Genomic DNA, 18,834 nt, shown 5'->3' with positions numbered 1-18,834 from the left:
TCAAAATAAAGCCCAATTAATATATCATTTGTTTATCCCAAAAGGACAGAGATCTGGAGAGATAAGAGGGGAGAAAAGCCTCCGCGATTTGTACAAAAAAACCATTTTCCTTTGTACTATCTATATTGTCTCTACTTGAATCTGTATTATCTTCTGACTCTGTCACGATAATCTCTCTTTCTCTCTCTCATAACCCAGTTATCTCCTTTTCTTTTCTCACTTCTGGAGCTGTCACCCTTTTCTCTCCCCTCTTCTACCCTGCCTGTTTTTGTCCTCCTTTGGTTGTGTGCTGACAGCTGTATAGTGAAATTAACTAGAATCCTAATCTTTGAAGTGTACGTATTTGATAGTGCAAGGAGAAGAGTATAGCGGAGAAGCAGGAGGTATCAACCTACTGTTAACAAAAACAGTAGTTGGAAGGTTTTAGATCATTCATTGCTATTAAAATTTAACTTTAAGTAGGGGGCCAGTAGGGGCTGCCTAATATTTATTTTATTTGTTGTTTAAATGAGAGCTGGTTGGGAAAAAAAATTTTTCCTGAAGAAAACTTTTTGACAAAAACAAAAAACATTGTTTTTGGAAAACGTTGACTTTTTGCAGCAAAACTGAAAACCAGAAATTAGTTTTTGGATTTTTGTTTAATCAAAAATGTATTTTCTGTCAAAAAAACCAGTTTACATGGACATTTTTCAGTCACTACTGTACATCTTAATTCAAAACTAACAAAAAACCATTTGACCCCCTCTGACCTGTGAGGAGCTGACCTATGCAAAGGCTTGTTCTTCTTCTTATACTCCTGCTCCTTTTCCTTCCTATTGTTTTGGCGTCTTGTTTCAGACGCAAACTCTGTGGAGCCAGGAGTTTCTTTACGCTGAGTTTGAACAGCACCAAGCACGATGGGCGGGGACAGCTCTAGGCACCAGTGCTCCAAGCATGTGCTTGGGGCGACACTTTCCAAGGGGCGGCACTCAGTCTCCCCTTTTTTTTTGCTTGGGGCGCAAAAACCCTTGGGGGGGCGCAGAGGAACCTTCCCCCCCCAGCTCACTTCTGCTCCACTGCCACCTGCTCCCCCGAGCGCATCACCGCTCCGCTTCTCTCCCCCCCCCCCAGGCTTGTCGTGCAAATCAGCTGTTTTGCGGCAAGCCTGGGAGGGAGGGGGGAGAAGCGGAGCGGCGGTGGTGCACTCAGGGGAGCAGGCGAAGTGGGGGGGGGCGTGGGGAGGGCTGCAGGAAGTAACCGGGGGGGGGGGCAGAAGAACCGCTCCCCCCCAGCTCACCTCCACCTCCTCCCCCAAGTGTGCCGCTGCTCCGCTTCTGGAGGGAGGGAGGGATAGAAGGGGAAATGTGACGCACCTGGGGGAGGAGGTGGGGCCGGGGATTTGGGGAAGGGATTGGAATGGGGCAGAGTTGGGGTGGGACCAGGGGGGCACAGGAAAAAATTTTTGCTTGGGGCGACAAAAAACTTGGAGCCGGCCCTGACGATGGGGTCCCAATCCTGACTGGGTCTTTTACGCCGGACTGTAATAAAAACTAACAATACACAGAAATCATGGTTGGAGCCCAATATTTGGCAAATTTTACTTCCTTTTGTATTTTAAGTCTTCATTTGGCAATTGGCAATTTGTGTTAATTTTCCCCTGCAAGCCTTGATGGTTACAGATAATTCTGTTTGACTGCAGTGATGCATACATTGGAGATCAGTGACTGTTTCTATTTGCGGGCTGCGGTCCTCATTTTTTTTTTTTTTTAATAAAAAAGCTGGTATATCTGTATTTTAGAGCAAAAGGACCTCATTATTACCCACAATGCACCACTGCATTTCAGGATTAAATGCCAACAGAGTCAAATCTAAAGATTCCTTTTCTTCTATCTTGAATAAAACATTCCAATCAATAACCATAAGGACTCACATCCGTAATGAGGGACAGTGGTGGGCAACCTGTGGCCCATCAGGGTAATCTAATTGCAGGCTGCGAGACATTTTGCTGACGTTGACCGTCTGTAGGCGTGGCCCCCCGCAGCTCCCAGAGGCCATTGGTTCGCCGTTCCTGGCCAATGGGAGCTGCAGGAGGCAGTGGGACACCAGAGGTTGAGATATGAAATTGCATGCTTTTTTTGATCTATGTATAATAGTCCAGAGTGGGAAATAATAGACCACAGGTTCTCTTTATTAACTTGTGCAAAGAAGCTGGGCTCCATTTAATTTTTTGTCAATTAAATCGTTGCTTTAAGTCAACATGTTCCTGTCTGCCTGATCCATTGTTTATAACCTAATGTGGTCAGTGACCTTTACATTTGATTCAATTTTATTATTGTTTATAAACCAATGGGGTCATATTGGTGTCTTGCTTGTGGTTCTAGTCCAATGCTGTTGGAGCACTGCATACTGCTGCTTAATAGCCATAGTCTTTGAGATAGCAATCTGCATACTTCATACCATATGTGTACATCTTTAGTTGGTTAGTGCAATGTTGCTCTTTCTGTTACTCTGACATTCCAAGGGCTCAGAAGGACAGTATTTGCTACTAGACAGTCAAACTGCTGAACATACTTCAGTTTTTCTACCCTAGGAAAAATAGGCTATAGCTGTTATGATGAATCATTACTGATACTGTGCTTCATCACACAATATAAATATTAAACTAGACATACATTTAAAGAAAATCTCCTGTCTAGCCATTTTAAATTATTTTTTAGAGTTCTTCTGAAATGGAATTTATCTTATCAGAAAAGAACGAACATTTTGAGACTCCAAGACAGGATATCAATTTCATATTGTGATTATCTTAAATTCTCTTAATGAGTATATATGAGAGATCCCAAGAATCAAACCCATTGTTTTTCTTTTCCACATGTTTTCAAGTATGACAGTATGTAAAGTAAGTTACACAAAATGAAAGTTAAAAATGAAAGTCCAAAAAAGAAAGTAGCTCATAAGTCTAGGAAACATGAAGTTAGAAAGGAACAGATGTTGTCCTTAAAAGAAAGTTGGGTTGGTTTTTTTGGGTATTTTCCCTCTGAATTTTTGTGAAAACTGGAAAATTCACATGTATCTGAATATTCATCTCAGTTTTCCACATGGGAAATGCATGCATTAGGTGGCATATGAATAGTACTTTTCTATAGAACTTTTCTCTGGGCTATATAACACACACACTCACTCACGCACTCTCTCTGTTGGCATAGTTATTTTTAAAAAGGCCTAAGCAAAAATGTTACAAGGATCTGATTTTATGTATAAGCATATGTATTCTGTTAATCATTGGAACAGTTACCAAAGGAAGTAGGAAATCCATTACCACTTCACATTGTTAAATCAAGATCACAATTCTTTCTAAAAGATATGATGTAGTTCAGCTAAGTGTTATTGGGTTTGATAGTGTTCACTTGCATAGCAGTGACAAATAATTCTCTTCACTGTAGAAATTACTAGGTGGATTGCTGTGGCCTGTGTTACACAGGAGATTTGATAAGGTTACCGTAGAAGTCCCTTCTGGGCTTAAAATTGAAATAAGAATCTATAAACTGCCAATCAGTGGTATCTAGGTGTTGCTGACTAAAATCTGGTAAATTCAGGGTTCAAACAGGAACCCATACCAGTTGCTTTCAGAACATAGCAACCCCTTCCACTACTTGACCTGAAGCAAATGACCCTACATTTCACTTTATGCAGCTGTGCAGACTATTTTCATTACAAAACTGAGAGCTAAACATTTTAGTAGGCTAGCGATGTTGACACAACACCCAAAAGTGAATTATCTTTTGCCCTATTTCTAGTTGAGAACATTCCTTTATATTGGGGAAAAAAACAAACTGAGATATTCCATTGTAATGGTTCAGAACACTGTAGTGTAACAGTATAGTAATAGTGTAATATATCCCTAGTCTAGCATCTTCCATCAACAGAATTCAGCTCTAGAGAAATATTAATGAATTAACTCATGCTACGCTCCCAGGAGATCACTAAGTGTGTATCACTATTGGAGCTGCTCAGAAAAAATTCGATTAAACATTTTTCTTCAAAATTTGGCAATTTGTCAAAATTGAACCATTTCAGAGAGAACCCCTTGGAACCCAGGCCTGAATTCCTGCCAACTCACCTGACTTGCTCCTTGACAGCCCACGTGAGGGGCTGCTGGAAAACACAGGACTTTCCTGGGCTTGACAACTCCAGGGCAGTTTACCAGGCAGACTGTCCCAGTTTTTTTAGGAGAATTTCAATTTTTTTCATTATGAATAATTGGAACAAAACCAATTTTGAAATATCCAAATTCCCTGAGAAATGGAATTGCCTTTCTCCACCCAGCTGAAATTGGAGGAGTAAGTATGTCTTCACCTGAGTTTAATGGTGTTTTCAACCCTGCGTAGCTGGCCTGTCCTGGGGTATAGGCTAAATCTCAGGTGCTGCTTTCACTTGGGCTGGTAACCCAACCTCTTTGCAGTGAGGACGTAGGCAAAATCGCTCAAGGGCCCATAGTCCACTAATGCCTTCTTACAATTCCCACTGAGAGCTTGAAGGACAGACAAGTTCTCCCACAATTCACTGGGAAAGAACCACAGAGCAGCTCAACTTAATGCATCACAAAGAACCAGGGGATATGGCCCCCAGAAGTCCTAGTTACACAGATGTGGGAGCGCAGCACCAGTGAGACACAGTAACTTGAGCAGGGCTTTCTTGAGTGGCTACTCATGCCCCAACTAGATAAACCCCGGGTCCTGATAACCTTAGTTAACTCAACAGTGAAGACATATTCTAAGGCACAGAGAGGTTAAGTTACTTGACAAAGCTGACACACCAACGTAATGGCAAAGCCAAGAATAGAACCCATGAATCTTGACTAGTCTATAACCACTAAACCACATTCTCTTGATCTTTCCCTCCCTATTTTAAGCTGCAGGGTTTTGGACCATTAGGGCAGAGAACTGCAGGTTTTTTGTTTTTGTTTTTTAAACCAGGGTAACCCACAACAGACACACTCAGTTGATAACTCTATGATTTACAAAGCTTACTGCACACTCATAATTTTGCTCAATTTGAATAACAGATGGAGTACACCAAAAATTTCTGATGAATATTTCTCCTTCTTTACTGAAAGAAATTTCAGTGGGTGTCATATAATATGAAATGAAGCAATTAATTTCTCAATGAAATTGAAGAACTGTCAGTTTACAACCAAGAAAAAAGAAACACCACTGTATTTAGGGTAATATTAAACTCTGCATTTCACTGCTGTGGACAGTTAACTGAGCAATGCTTTAGCTGTACTATATTTTTTAAAGGTAATATCAACGATCATTAATTTTTGTGATCCTCAATAATACTTGTACCATAGCTCTGCATGGGAGGTATAGCTAAATGTGCTACAGAGCACGAACTGATTGCACTGGGGGTCAGGAAGGATTTTTTTCCCTTGGATAAAGCATTGCCCAGATGGGGTTTGGTGGTTTATTTTAATCCAAGGCAGTTGCCAGATGAATGTTAAATCCAACCTATATTGGTAATATGTTTTTTAGGACCTCTCTCTATCCAACCAATGCTGCAGTCCCTAGGGCAGGATTTAGAGGCAGGTGACCCAGGCAACCACCTGGGTTGCCAGGCTTGTGGGGTAATGGGCTTGGGATGCTATCTTTGTTGTTGGTAACAAAAGGGAAAAGAGATTGTTTGAAGTAAAATGTTTCAGGTATTCTGTACGTGGATTCATTTTTCACTAACCTCTGGAATGTTCTGGACCTTTGTAAAATCTCGTGGAACCTTCCAGACTTTCTGAGAACTAAGTTTTCCTTTACTCTCCTAGAATGTTGTTGTCAGCCATGCCCTCACAGGTATATAAGGGGTGGAGCATTGCCATCAGTCTGTGAGATATAAGAATGAAGTGAAGTGAGAGCTCAGGCTGCAGTATTGTGAACCTTGTTTTATTGTGTAATTGTACTGTGTTTTAAGACTTGAATAGTATAAGTAGCGACTAATAAGACATTTTAATGAGATGCCAGAGAGATCTATCAAACCCCTATCTATGCAACAATACACAGGTGCTGACTTTCTAATATGTTGGGGTGTTCTCATCCCCTGACTCTGTCCCAGGTCCAAGGCCCTGCTTCTGCTCCGCCTCTTCCTGTCCCGACCCGACCCACCCCTTCTCCCCTGCCCCCACCCCACGTCATCCTGCCCTGATCTGCCCCCTCCCCCTGCGTGCTGTGCCCTTGCTCTTCTCCCCTTCCGCCTGCAGCCTTCTGCACGCCGCGAAACAGCTGATTGCAGGAGATGTGGGGAGGGAGGGGGAAGCACTGATTGGCGGTGACCACCAGTGGGTGGGAGGCGCTGGACGGTGGGGGATGAGGGGAGCTGATGGGGTTTGTGGTGGGTGCTCAGCACACAGCTGCAGTGCTCCAACAGCATTGGACTAGAACCACAAGCAAGACACCAATATGACCCCATTGCCTATTTTATCACTTGAAAATGCTATTGGCCAGTGTTTGAATCTCTCTGACACTGCTTCGGTTTGTAAGAGCAAAGGTGAGAAAAGCGGCCTTTCAAACTAAAGAAATAGGGTTGACATTCTAAGGCTGTCACTTACTGTAACACTATTTAATACTAGAACACCCAGTGTTGGTGCACAGTTCCATTTCTTGATGTTAGTACATTTCAGTTGTTATTAAAATTAAAAAGTTTCTATAAGCTTAGAGGAAACAATTTTTATTTGCTTATATATGGCATGAATAAATAGAGATTTACAGATTCTAGGGTGCGAATTTATCATCTTAAACAGCAGGGATAAATCATGCATGCAAATGATGCGTCAAAGTTGTGAAATGGGCTGCAAATGCAATAAAAATAAGATATTCAGAAGTTTAACAAAGGGAGGGAGGAGGGGCGCCGCAGATGCTCCTCACCTGGGGTGCCATTTGGTCTAGGACTGGCCCTGGCAGTCCCAAGTGTGCTTTTGTGCTGAATCAGCATTTCTGGAAGCAGTACTGAGTCCAGAGTGATTGAGCAGAGGCTGTCAAATGAGCAAGGCAAGCAAGAGCCTCTCCTAACCTCTTCTCTCCTACCCTGTCTCCCTCGGCCCGCGCCGCTTCCAGCAGCTCCCATTGGCCTGGAGCAGTGAACTGCGGCCACTGGGAGCCGCGATCGGCCGGACATGCGGACAGGGCAGGTAAACAAACCGGCCTGGCCCACCAGGGGCTTTCCCTACACAAGCGGTGACCCCAGTTTGAGAAACACTGAGTTAGAGAGTTTCCTTCTGCTTTGAGCCACCCTTGATATGCAGCGTCCATCCATACCAATATTGTTTTAGCGTAAGCCAAAATGGCTGCATTTGCCGGGTCTTGAACTCCTATTTTTTTTTAATGTGCTTCCAGTTATTTCAGATGCTGCTGTTGCCATCTCAACAATTTAAAATCATGTGGAAAACTAGACAATAAAAATTCAAGGAGACTTAATCAGCATTATCTACTCCTACTTCACAAAATTATTTCTGATCCTGGAAAGCTGGTTAAAGAATCCTTTTTGTACTTTCTGTTGCTGTTGACTGACTTATCACCGTAAATCATGACTGCTCATTTCTGCAGCCCTTGCCTGGAAGTTAAACAGCAATTTATTGAATTATAGTTTGAATGGTCCAAAAAGGAAAAGATGACAAAAATATACATCATCTTGTGTGAAGGGAGCTAGTGTGAGGTTGCTAGTTATGATACTGGTCTTTAGCAAGGCTCTTGATGGTCCAATATTTGGTTCTATTTCAAGCTCCTGCTGGATTTTGACCGTTATCCTTTTTTCATATATATGTAGAATGTTTATGATCACAAGACGTCATTACTCATTATCATTTTGTTCAGTCCATGCTCGCTTTGGCACCAGAGACACTCCAAAACTGACAGTTTCTGCTCTTGACATGTTATTTGAGCATAGATGTAGCATGAATTTTGAAAACCTGCTGTGAGAAACCGAGCATCTTACTTTTTGACTTGGGACATCTGGACACCTTAGTATGTAATATGCATACATTAAATATGTGAATAATACAGAACTCAGCCCTTCAACAAAGGAAGCCAGGTTGCCTTTCCACCATTATGTTAATTCTGTGAGAGGCAACAGCTTTCTAGATAATTGGGGTGATTGGTTCTGCTGCTGCTGTATGTGTGTTCTGAGTGAGGCTGCTAGACCCACTGGCTAAAGTTCACTAGCTCAGCTTCAGTACTTCCTGTTTCCCTCTATGAACAGATTCCTGTGTTAAGGTGTTGAAGCCATAAAGTAAAAACACTGATGTAACGTGTTGCAGAAATCCTCTGTGACTCAATATAATTGTTGGCTTTGCTGGATGAGTTACAATCTGCTATACGTAATCTACCTTCCTCATTATTTGAGAGTGTCATGCAATGTAAGATGCAGACCACTGTTGCTGAAGGAGAGGAGGGGATGGCGTAGGAGATGGGGGGGGAACCCTTTTCTTTGCCTCCCGTTTAACTAGTTTAAAGCTCTTCTCTCACAGTAGTATATGTGAGAGGCTGTATGTGATGAAACAAAGACAAACCAAACTGGGCCCATAGTTGGAGGGACCAGCATCAAAGCAGTTGGGCAAATCAGCAGCAGTACAAGGGGACAAGCTAGTAGGAAAGAAGACAAGAACAGGCAAAGGTGGGTGGACCTGACTGGAAAAGCCCTTACTCTGAGCCAGAGAGAAACTGTCATAGACACCCTCCTCAAGGTGTGTGTTTCATAAATGGGGCACCTGAATGGAGAAGGCCCTTCTCCCCACATAGACTGGGAGGAACCTTGGGATGGAAAACAGTGAAAGCTCAGCTGCCCTCTATTTCCATGGAGAGGCTTGTGGAGAAGAGCTATGCTGCTTAGAATGTGCATTGTGAAAGCAGTGTTTATAGTGTTGCAAAAAATGACGCATGGGACCATTTCAGAGAGGGAACGAGAAGTGAAAACCTGTTTATTTAAGGGAAGAAAAATACTACAGCTGTGCCAGACACCTAAAACTCAACCATTTTGAGCTATATAATCTATGGTGAGACAAATGAGTCTACAGCTGTATTTCACTGGACCAGCTATTGCGTATGGAAGCCTGCTGTGCTGTATACCTAGGTGCCCTGTACCCCAGAGGATACTCCAGGAGATGCCTGCTTCTATTTACTTGGGAAAGCTGCTTTATCACAGTTTGATTTAAGAGTGGAGTTTGATTAAAACATGAAAATTGGTAAGACCTTATATGCTGCTTGGCTTGTGAAGGTGTATCAAATGGATAATTTAGGAGCTCCAAGTAATGTGAACCTATCAGATCTATTTCCAGCAGATGCAAAGCATCACTTATTCTGGTACTTTGACCCTAGACTGGATGTGAATGTACTGGCATGAAAAGAGACATGAACCCAGTGGAGAATCTTGATGGAGGTGTGTCTGGCTGTAGTACTTATGTCTCTCCTGTACTGTAATATATGAGCATCTCATTGTCTTTATCCTCACAACACCTGTAGGGAAATATTTTCTTTTTCTTTTTTAAAGTAAAAATAGGAAAATTCACCATCTGCGTGAAAGAGAGAGCGCCTAGAAATGTTCCATTTTAAAAATGCATCGGTTTCTAGTCTTTGCATAGGGGAAGATAGTCTTCATTCGCTGTCAGTGCACTGCTGTGAACCTGCAGCCAGACCGAACAAAACAATCTTTGTCTTTTGGAAATACTTTGATGCTCAAGAGGAATGAGGAAACCTTAATCTAGTGTGAATTCCAACTAATGCCATCTTTGCGTGTCTCTATCACCTGTGCAGACTTCTGTGAGACCTAGACAGAAGGAGGTGAGGTGAGGATGGACTAGTATCCTTCTACCAGTATTTCCTTTGGCTTCTTTGCTTTTGTTTGAGGGTTTTTTAAATTCTATATGCCTTTTTATAACACTTTCCATTTCATGGCAATTCAGATTGAGAAATAATTGGAGCTGAACTATTAGAATACTAGTAAAAGGTCACGTCATATGCTAAAACTTAATGTACATATACCTTTCATCTGAATATCAGAATAGTTTACAAACATTAAGCCTAATTAAAACAGATCGCGTAGCTACTCCATGATAAAGAGGGGAACAGATGCAGAACTCCTTTCATCCAGTCCTGTGCTATTACAGTTGGACCAAGCTAATCCCTGCCACTAAAAAGGAAATTTTCCTCTAGGTTTGCAGCACGGTCTTAAATTTGACCAAAAACCTCAGTCACAAGACATCAGCAATCTTTCTGTGTTTGTAACACACAGGCAAACGTATAATTTGGTGCACTTATTTATTATTTGTATTAATTCACATCTAGGGGCCTTAACTGAGATAAGGCCCCATTGTGCTATGCACTTTTATAAACACATAATAAGAGAGTCCCTTCCTGTTTTACAATCTAGATAGACAAGACAGACAAACTGTGGAAGGGGAAATAAGCACAGAGAGGAATAGTGACTCGCTCAAGATCACACAACAGGTCAGTGGACGAATTCAGATCTGGGATTTATTCCTGGTTCAGCCAATGTCCTATCTGCGAGCTCATGCTGTCCTCCGTTTGCTAGAGTTTTATTAACTTTCAAAGTAAACTCTCTTTTTTTTTGTATTGCCCGAGCACCTAGGAGTCCTAGTCCAAGACCAGGACAAGGACTGTATTGTGCTATACAAACAAAGAATAAAAAGATGGTTCCTGCCCCAGAGAACTTACAGTCTAAGTATAAGATAAGTGATCATGGGGGTTACAGACGGATGGGGGAGTATAAAGAAACAGTGACACAATATTGGTCAGCCTGATGGACAGTGGTCTTTGTATGCTAACAGCCTAACTGTTATCAAGTTTTTGTAGGCATGACAGCAATGGAATAATCTATCAGTCTAAGGGTACGTCTACACTACGGGACTATTCCGAATTTGCATAAACCGGTTTTGTAAAACAGATTGTATAAAATCGAGTGCGCGCGGCCACACTAAACACATTAAATCGGTGGTGTGCGTCCACGGTCCGAGGCTAGCATCGACTTCTGGAGCGTTGCACTGTGGGTAGCTATTCTGTAGCTATCCCATAGTTCCCGCAGCCTCCCCCGCCCCTTGGAATTTCCGGGTTGAGATCCCAGTGCCTGATGGGGCAAAAATCATTGTCGCGGGTAGTTCTGAGTAAATGTCGTCAGTCAGTCCTTCCTCTGGGAAAGCAACGGCAGACAAGCATTTCGCGCCTTTTTTCCCTGGATTGCCCTGGCAGATGCCATAGCATGGCAATCATGGAGCCTGTTTTGCCTTTTGTGACTGTCACCATATGTGTACTAGATGCCGCTGACAGAGGCGATTCAGCAGCGCTACACAGCAGCATGCTTTTGCTTTTGCATGACAGCAGAGATGGTTACCAGCCATACTGCACCATCTGCCAATCCATAAATTGGTAAAAAGATGATCATGGCTACCAGTCGTTTTGCACCATTTGCTGCTGTCATGAGTGCCCCTGGCTGCTCTTAGCCAGGGGCGCAAAAGCCAAAATTGGGAATGACTCCCTGAGTCAATCCCTCCTTTTTGGTATCTAAAAATAGAATCAGTCCTGCCTAGAATATGGGCAAGTGTACTAGAGAACCACGGTATCAGAGAGCACAGCTGCTCTGTGTCAGATCCTGCAGAAATTATGAGCTGTATGCTATTCACAGGAGATGCTCCTGCAACAACCCCACCTGTTGATTCCGTTCTTCCCCCAGCCTTCCTGGGCTACTGTAGCATTGTCCCCCCACTTGTGTGATGAAGTAATAAAGAATGCAGGAATAAGACACACTGACTTGTTAGTGAGAAATGAGTGGAAGGCAGCCTCCAGCTGCTATGATAGTCCAGACAGGACAGTAAGGAGTGTGGAGGAGAGGAGCCCAGCATCCCTCTGCTAGTCCAGGGGCAATTGAATCTTTTTTTTACACATGAAGGGTGGGGGCTGACGGAGCTCAGCCCCCTGTTGCTATGATGACAATGGTTATCAGCCATACTGTACCATCTACCAGGAAAAATTAGGGCCAGGCGCCCTTGATCGACCTGACGGATGCTAGTCAGCATGGTTACTGGCCCTTTTGCACTGCCCCATGTGCCAATAGGCTGATGATGAGGACGGGTACCAGTAGTTTTGCACCATCAGCCACCCATGGCAGGGGGGGGAGCAAGGATGTTGGTGTTCAGTGCTGCAGCATCGCGTCTATCTGCAGCATTCAGTAAAGATAGGGTGACATGTAAAAGAGTCAAGAGAGGATTGTTTTCCCTTTCACTTCTGGGGGTGGGTGGGGGGGTGCGTAAATTGCCGAGCTATGCCCTGACCCACCGCGGACACTGTGTTTGACCCTAGAAGCATTTGGAGCTCAGCCAAGAATGCAAATGCTTTTCAGAGAGACTGCAGGAACTGTGGGATAGCTTGAGTCCTCCAGTCCATGAGCATCCATTTGATTCCTTGGCTTTCCGTTATGCTTGTCACGCAGCTGTGCGCTGAGTCCCTGCTATGGCGTCTGTCTGGAGATTTTTTTAAAATGTTTTTTAATTCGTCTTCTGTAACGGAGCGCTGATAGAACAGATTTGCCTGCCCTTATAGTGATCACGTCCGCATGGTCCATGCGGGAGCTCTTTCTTTATTTTGATTTTTAACTGCATCGCCACATGTGCTGATCGGAGCTCCACGCTGGGCAAACAGGAAATATTCAAAAGTTCGCGGGGCTTTTCCTGTCTACCTGGCCACTGCATCCGAGTTCAGATTGCTGTCCAGAGCGGTCAGTGGTGCACTGTGGGATACCGCCCGGAGGCCAATACCGACGATCTGCGGCCACACTAACCCTAATCCGATATGGTAATACCGATATTAGCGCTACTCCTCTCGTTAGGGAGGAGTACAGAAACCGGTTTAAAGAGCCCTTTATACCGATATAAAGGGCCTCTTAGTGTGGACAGGTGTGGCGTTAAATCGGTTTAATGCTCCTAAAACCGGTTTAAACGCGTAGTGTAGACCAGGCCTAAGATTCTATACCTTCCCATCATCATAGCATTTGAATACTTCATTCATTTCTGACCCATTTACATAGTATTTCCCTGGTCCTCAAACAAGAAGCTCCACTAATTAAATTATATTTCTAGAACGTATCCAGAGATCAAACTTTCTTTAGATCAGGGAAAACTGAACTTTTGTTGAGACTTGTTATATAAGAGTTCAATATAGTGAAGCCAGGTTCTTGTCTTTGTAGAATTCTGTTGTTTAATCACAAAAGCATATCTTAGCAGTTTATAGAAGAAGGCAAATATAAATTTCTCAAGTGTGTGTACATTCAAACAGAACAAACTAGAAGAAGAAAGATCTTAAAAGAAGAGATCAAAGGACTGTGATGAATGTCTTTGATTTTTATTTATTTTATGGTCGATTTTAAAGTGCCCAGTTGCGTTTGGGTCCCATTTTGCGAGGAACAGTATGCACACATAGTAAGAGGCAGTCCCTGCTCCAGTGATCTTGCAGTCTAAATGGACAGGACAGACTAAGGGAAGGTGAAGGGTATTCTCATTACCCCCATTTGACAGATGAGGAACTGAGGTACAGAAAGATTAAATGTCTTGCCAAAGGTCACATAGGAAGTGTGTGGCTGAGCTGGGAACTGATCTATCTTCTATCAGAGGGGTAGCCATGTTGGTCTGGATCTGTAAAAAGCGACAGAGTCCTGTGGCACCTTATAGACTAACAGATGTATTGGAGCGTAAGCTTTTGTTGGTGAATACCCACTTCGTCAGACGCTTGTAGTGGAAATTTCCAGAGGCAGGTATAAATATGCAGACAAGAATCAGTCTAGAGATAACGAGGTTAGTTCAATCAGGGAGGATGAGGCCCTCCTTTAGCAGCAGAAGTGTGAACACCAAGGGAGGAGAAACTGCTTTTGTAGTTGGCTAGCCATTCACAGTCTTTGTTTAATCCTGAGCTGACGGTGTCAAATTTGCAAATGAACTGAAGTTCAGCAGTTTCTCTTTGAAGTATGGTCCTGACGTTTTTTTGCTGCAGGATGGCTACCTTTAAATCTGCTATTGTGTGTCCAGGGTGATTGAAGTGTTCTCCTACAGGTTTTTGTATATTGCCATTCCTAATATCTGACTTGTGTCCATTTATCCTTTTACATAGGGATTGTCCAGTTTGGCCGATGTACATAGCAGAGGGGCATTCCTGGCACATGATGGCATATATTACATTGGTGGACGTGCAGGTGAATGAACCAGTGATGATATGGCTGATCTGGTTACGTCCTGTGATGGTGTTGCTGGTATAAATATGTGGGCAGAGTTGGCATCGAGGTTTGTTGCATGGATTGGTTCCTGAGTTAGAGTTACTATGGTGCGGTGTGTGGTTGCTGGTGAGAATATGCTTAAGGTTGGTGGGTTGTCTGTGGACGAGGACTGGCCTGCCTCCCAAGGCCTGTGAAAGCAAGGGATCATTGTCGAGGATGAGTTGTAGATCACTGATGATGCGTTGGAGAGGTTTTAGCTCAGGACTGTAGGTGATGGCCAGTGGAGTTCTGTTGGTTTCTTTCTTGGGCTTGTTTTGCAGCAGGAGGCTTCTGGGTACACGTCTGGCTCTATCTTCTGACTCCCAATCCACTATCTTAACCATAAACCCATCATTCCACTCAATTAGATTTCTGCTACTCTGTTGTTTGAAAGCAGTGACCCTTCCAAGCAGAGGTGAATATCCCTGAAATCAACTCTTCAATGTGAATGAGGCCCTTAATATCTTACTATAAAAGCTATTCTAGTTCCCCTTGCCTGCTGGACCTGGTAATGGACAAAAGAACACAAAGATACGTCCATGACACAAGTGGGGAGATTATTACATAATTATAGGTTTGTTGAAAAACATTTTGTTGGGTTTGCTCGAATCTCTCAGTTGGTAAGCTGGTGACCTCAGTGTAAGTGGGGCTTTATTGAAAACACATGCTGAGCGAGCACTTTTCTCCACAACTCAAACCAACATAGTTATTTCTGAGCTAACATACGAGTGTGTGTGTTGCTCTTACCAAGATCAGAGAAATCTTGATTTTGAAAGCATTAAAGAGGGGGTTGCAAGCCCATAAAATTTGTCTTGAACTCTGTATGTCTATAAATATTTATTCTGAACTGTTCAGCTAGAGAAACAAGACGCATCAGTTTATATTTTAGTATTTCAATTAATTCTTTGACTTTTCTTTTAAACCGTTGTTGTCTGGCACTGTTGTATTGCTTTGAACTTGTACTGCACACAGTCCCAGCTGCTGTGAGTCTTAAATCTATATTAATGCACTAGTCAGATGGAGAATTGTATGAATAAAAGATAGGAAACTCAGCTGTTAAGGCTCTCTCAGAACCATTTACTCTCTTGTAAATGCACATAATGTATACAGTGAATGCAATATGTCAGAGTAAACGTTGTGGGGCCCTTAACATTTGGGATTCCTTAAGTCTAGTTCATTCAAATCCTCACATTCTAATGATGCATCAACATAGGTTTTTTAATTTAATTTCCTTTTTTATAAATCAACAACCTTACAAAATACATAATTCCGTATTATGTATAAAATGTAATTTGCCAGCACTAGCAAGTGGCACTAGCAGTGGAACTGTACAGATAACAAGAAACAGCATTTTTATTACTGACATAGCACACTTCCTCTGTTAGCACCATTTGCCACCAGACAGTCTTAAGTGAAGATAGAACTGTGCAATTAAATCATCGAGAAAAAACATTTAGCATTTCCCATGGCCACTGACAGCTTGCTAAATTATAGTAAAAAAAAAAAGTTTTGTCTGGCTGAAAACTTGGTAAGACCATACTGTGTTCATTCAGAGTGAAGGCTGTTTGTTACCATCTCACAGTGCAGACTGGATTGCTGCCCTTAATTATGGGTTTAGTATCTACAAATCTCTTTTCAGGCAGAAGTGAGTATCTGGTACCCAAAGAAAGCAGAGAACTCTATTTTCCACTTATTCATAGAGAGATCTTGCATTATGTGTATGGGCGTGTTGTGAATTTATATCAAAGCTTCCACACTTAAGTGCAATTGGGACTAGCATGTATGTGCATTGCTTTCTCTGGAAATGACATCCCAGCATTGCTAGACAGGTGTATAGATGTGCAGGCTGTTAGTAGGCAGAGAGTATGTATTTATTCTCCCAATTTCTGTTTTAACTACTATATGTCACAATCAGTAATCCAAAAGGGATCCATTAGTTACTGTACTAAGACAATAACTCAGTTCCCAGGTTACCATAGACATCTTACAGGTTCTTGATGCTGATAAAAAGGCATTGCTTTGACAAAACAGCCTAACTCGTGTGTTCAGTGACTGTTTCCAGCTAGAGGAAAGCCCACCAGAAACGTTATCCATAATGCTAGTAACTGCTTCTAGGGTGTGTCAGCTGTTGGCTCTTTGTTTGCAGTGCACAGTGAGATTGATGCGTGGTGTATGTAGATCTCTACCGTAGATGCACACTACAGAAAATTGGAGCTGTGTGAATTTAGCCTCTCTCAAGATCAACGTCATACAGATGAATATTGTGAGTGGGGACAAGATACAGAAATGTGTAAATTCACAAATAGCTCTTCATTGCCGTGTATATTACAAACAGAGATGGGTGGCATTATTGATAACATCTGTATTGGCACCTTCTGCTGGATAGAAGAAGAATCTGTGAACATCATTAAACTGTTAATCCAAGGCAGTGGCCTTTTTATTTCAGCATCAAGAAACTGTAAAACATAAACAGGTTGAACCTGCTCCCATTGACGTAAATGGCAGTACTCCCAAAGTAGGATTGGGCCTCTAGTAATTTGAGACTTGTAGCTAACCCACATGCCATTTGAATGAAATCTTCATATTGACAAAAAATTGCATAATCTTTTAAACCTGTCTCAAATAATATACAATAGAAAAATGATTATGCTCTGCATATATTACAATTACTGATTGTCTTTTTTCTTTGTGGTGGGTAGGGAGAGAGCACTCTTTTTAAAAAGATCACTCATGTTGGAAAACAGACATTCTTATTATGAAGTGATCATTGCTTTCTTCAAGTAATCCTTGACATTTTAGAATTGCTTTTTTATAGCATCCGCACATTTTCTGATCAGCTTATTTCTCCGTCTCAAAAAATGGCTCAGAGACTTTCTGAGATCTGTGGTCTGTTTTGCATGATCATTCAGTTTAAATATCTAAAACTCTCCCCCTAAAAGATGGGGTACATCTGTTTCTCCTTTTGCTATAGATAAAAGGCCAATCTGACTCTTAATTGCACTCTGTGTAGTCCAGTGGGATTGCAAGAAGTGTAAATGGGGCAGAAAGTGACTCAAAATCAATATTTGTTCAGTTTCCTCAGTTCTTATTTAATGAAGGCCCATGACAAAATCTGCTTCATTGTTTTTTAAAGTCAAAGTAGATAAGGAAGAAATCCCAGCTTCCCTAAATTTCATTTTTCTTGTATTAAGTGTCTTACTCTCATGTCTTGGCCTTTCTTCTGGGGCTGTCTGCAAAAAATTTATGAACAAAAGCAATGGAAAATGCAGTAAATCAGCCCCTCCTGTAGAATTGGAAATGAATGAGCTGTTCCTGTTTTTCTGATGGCTTTCGCAACACAGTGAAGGTCTGTCCTTGCTTTTCAGAAAACTTTCTTCCTGGGGCACAGGTTTCTGCTGCTCTGAAATGAATACTTGAAATGGCCCAGTATCAGTTGGCATCGTTTTAGAAGTTAAATGGGGTATGTGAAGCAATTAATAGAGGCTACATGGGCATATCTATCCATTCAGCAGCCACTAGTGTTTCCCTTTTAACTAATTTATGTTTTTATTGTATAATCCTAAATGAGCCATAACAGCGCACACAGCTCAGCCATAGTTTTACCTATGACGTTTAAACTATTCAAAATATTCAGCACTTAATGAAATCCAATGTGTTTTTAAAAGGCCTTAACACTACCAGTTGGTTCATGGGAGGTAAACTGCCTCATGTTGACAAAATCAATCTACATGGTTTTTAAAGACTTCAGACTCTGGAAAATCTTTCATTGACGTCAATGGGAGTTTGGCTTTAGTAAGTCCTACAGGGTTTTGTTCTGAAGCAGCAATGCTTACCCTGAAAACTTTTTAGGTCTTTTCTTCTAAATACCCATCTATTCCCCGAATCTGTGTTAAAGTACTAAAACTAATCACATCCTCCAGTGTAGTATCTCGCTGGTCTGGCTCTGTGTTCAGACCAGTCTGTGTTGGTTTTTTTTGTTTGCCTGTTCTGAGCCCACTTTAGTTTTACTGCAAGGGCTCTGGGGCAGGGACCTGTTATATGTTAGGCAGTACTCATCTGTTGTACAGCTCCATGCATATCGATACTTCTGTGAATACTAAAGTGCAGGGCCTATATATCAGTGTAGAAAGGACCAGCAACTTGATGTAATGCAGATAGATGTGGTACTGAATTGTTTCCATCAGAAGACAAGGAGAGGGAGAGCACCTGTCTCATGTACTCCACTGTGCAATTCCACTATAACGTAGAACATTGCAATGTAAAATCTGTTGGTTACGAAGAAATACAGTTCAGTGATTAGAGCTGAGTATGCTGAGAACGGGAGTCTAGGTTCTATTCCCAGCTCTGTTGCTGACCTGGGAGATCACTGAAGGTCTCTGTTCCCCCACCTATAAAATGGAAGTAACACTTACCCACCTTGGTGAAGTGCACCTGTGATCAGATGTGTTTTATACCCCAGAAGACACTAACCATTCTGGAGCAGGAACTGTCTTTGACAGTGCCACGCACATTGTTAGTGCTTGTGATAGGGGGCAGGGCTCTTCTGTCAAACCACCTTGGCTG

General features: G+C 42.2%; 1 protein-coding gene across 5 annotated transcripts in view; it reads left to right on the top strand.

Annotated features, from left to right (window-relative positions):
• The window catches only part of MYLK (myosin light chain kinase), a 325,041-nt gene that overhangs the window by 109,979 nt on the left and 196,228 nt on the right, over positions 1–18,834 (top strand). The gene's annotated exons all lie outside the window — the stretch shown is intronic.

The sequence above is a fragment of the Mauremys mutica genome, chromosome 10 (genome assembly GCF_020497125.1).
Source record: "Mauremys mutica isolate MM-2020 ecotype Southern chromosome 10, ASM2049712v1, whole genome shotgun sequence".
In the NCBI taxonomy this organism is placed as follows: domain Eukaryota; kingdom Metazoa; phylum Chordata; order Testudines; family Geoemydidae; genus Mauremys; species Mauremys mutica.
Note: the sequence above shows the minus strand (reverse complement) of the source record. Positions and strands in the feature narration are given on the sequence as shown.